This window comes from Belonocnema kinseyi, chromosome 10 (assembly GCF_010883055.1).
Source record: "Belonocnema kinseyi isolate 2016_QV_RU_SX_M_011 chromosome 10, B_treatae_v1, whole genome shotgun sequence".
Taxonomy (NCBI): domain Eukaryota; kingdom Metazoa; phylum Arthropoda; class Insecta; order Hymenoptera; family Cynipidae; genus Belonocnema; species Belonocnema kinseyi.
This window is the reverse complement of record NC_046666.1, coordinates 118212664-118215084: the sequence shown is the minus strand read 5'-3', so window position 1 is coordinate 118215084 and position 2421 is coordinate 118212664.

Genomic DNA, 2421 nt, shown 5'->3' with positions numbered 1-2421 from the left:
TAGTTTTGAAATATATTTGGTATCTAGTGAAAAGTTTGAATGCAATTTTTGGATCTATGAAAAAAATAATTTTTTCTATTTTTTGAAAAATTTCAAATTTTTGAAAAGTATATAACTTTTCCCATTTTTATAGAAATAAAAAATTTTATGTAGATAATATGCAAGTATTTTACCCACCTATAAGATACTTTGAAAAAAATTTATAATGTTTAAAAAAAATTTTTTGAAATTTTTAAAATGCTCTCAATTCGTTAATTTTTGTTGGAAACAAACATGCGGACAGTCACCGAAAAAATGTTATGATTTTCGAATTCTGTGCGTGCCGAAACGTAAAGATCCGTTAAAAACCAGAGATCGAAAATTTGGACGATTATATTACACTCTCATGAATGAGAATGTAAAAATAGTTTTTCACTATAACATCTGCAGTTTAAAAAATTGCATTTTAGACGCCTGGCAACTTTTTCGAAGTATGTCAAAAAAATGTACTTGTGGAACTTAGATATCTTTCTTCTTTGCTAGCTGATCAGCGCAAAACCTGGGCGAAAACAAACTGTCGAAGTGTCTGTTAAGAAAAAAAATCTCCCCGCATCGCTAGCACATTCTCATCGCGCGCGGCTAGCTTCGCTCGCAAGTTTGAGCGCGCCTAAGGCGCGCGGCAGTTGAATGTCGCGCTTCGCGCTCAGATATTTATTCTTTGCATTTGCAATACTTGATTTAAACTCTATCAAAAAGACCTCTTTTAGATGGCAGTATTTTTATGCGTCTTCATATTCTGAATTGTCTACTTAGTTCACTGTAGTCAAAGATTAAGTTTCACAAAACTCTGTAGGCTTTGAGGTACACATTCTCATTGTGACACTCGCGCTGCGCGCTTGAATTTCTCATAACGTTCGTCGTTTTTCCACACTTTTTTATTTTATTATTTTATTTTCAATGTTATTTTTCACGAATAAAACAAAAAGTACGCGTCCTATCAAGAAGCGATTCTTAACGAAATTGCAGATCTTTTTTGGGACAACAACTTTTGTTAATTCATCTTTTTTCGTGTCCTGCATAGTTTGACCACAAAATGTAATTTTTCATTTTTAATTATTTTTTGTGCAATCACAATTTGAATTTTTGATTTTTCAAGAAAATCCAAAAATTTGTTATGATAATCTTGTAGGGCTTTTAAAAAGAAATGTTTTTCCACTCTTGACTTTTTCTCATATCATGCGTTTTTGGCTTAAAATTTTGATTTTCGGTTGATTTAAAAAAATGTGAAAACGCTATAATTCTGAGAATTTTCTCTTTATCGAAAATGTCATAAGGATAAATTGTTTGTTCCTTTCAATACCATAAATATCCGTACATTAAATTTTCAAATTAAAAAAAAAGTGGTCGTAACATTTTTCAAAACGCGCTCACTTTTTGAATTTCTATAAAAAATGGCTAGTTAACGAGATTGTCCTTTGTTTTAGGACCTAAAAAAGTGTGCCAAAGATGGATTTGATCCGTTCATTTTTTCGAGAGTTATCGTGTTTACGGACGGACGGACAGACAGACAGACGCCATCGTAAAAACCTGATTTTCGGATTCAGGGAGTCTCGAAACGTGGAGATCCGCTGAAAACTGTGATGTCAAATTTGCGATAATTCTAATACTTTCTCAATCATAAATGATGAGAATGTAAAAAGTCGTGATTTGTTCGTTTGAATTTATCATTTTCTATCATTTTAAGCACCCTATAACCTATAACCTGGACCAGACCAGATTGTCAAGGTGTGAGAAAAAAGTATTTCTTTGATAGTTTCAATTTATTATTTATTATCTTTTTAAACACCCTGTGACTTTTTCGAAAGATGTCTAAAAAAAGTTTGCTGACCGAACAGATTGGTTCTTGACTCGCTGATCAGCGCCAGTCCTAGGACAGACCAGACCTTTGAGATTAGAATTCTAGATTAGGCCAGACCTGGAACAGATTTTTGTCTGGCTTGGGTCAGATAATATTAAATAAATACGAATGTTAATTTTAGCACTCTCTACTACTATCGGCGAGAAAACTATAGGCATCTGCCTTTGAAGCTTAACAACTCAGTCAAAAAAAATGTAAGCGTAATAAAAAAACAGTCATTTAAAAGCTGAAAGTGTTTTACGGTAATGAGCTTGAAGACGTTTATGTAAAAAAATTTTTGTGCTGAGCAGACTGAAAAATGTAAAAAAAAGTAAGGATTTTTGAGTACATTTAAGAACAGTCAAGCTTAGAGCATTATTTCTTATACAAGGAGCAATGAGAAAAATTTGAAAAAATTCATGAATATGAAAAAAATTTTGTTGTGTTGCAGTTGAAAAATTTAAAAAATAATCAAAATTATTGCTTAAAAGCACAAAAATGTGTAACTATATTACCTTCAGTTCTAATACAGATATTATAGCGAT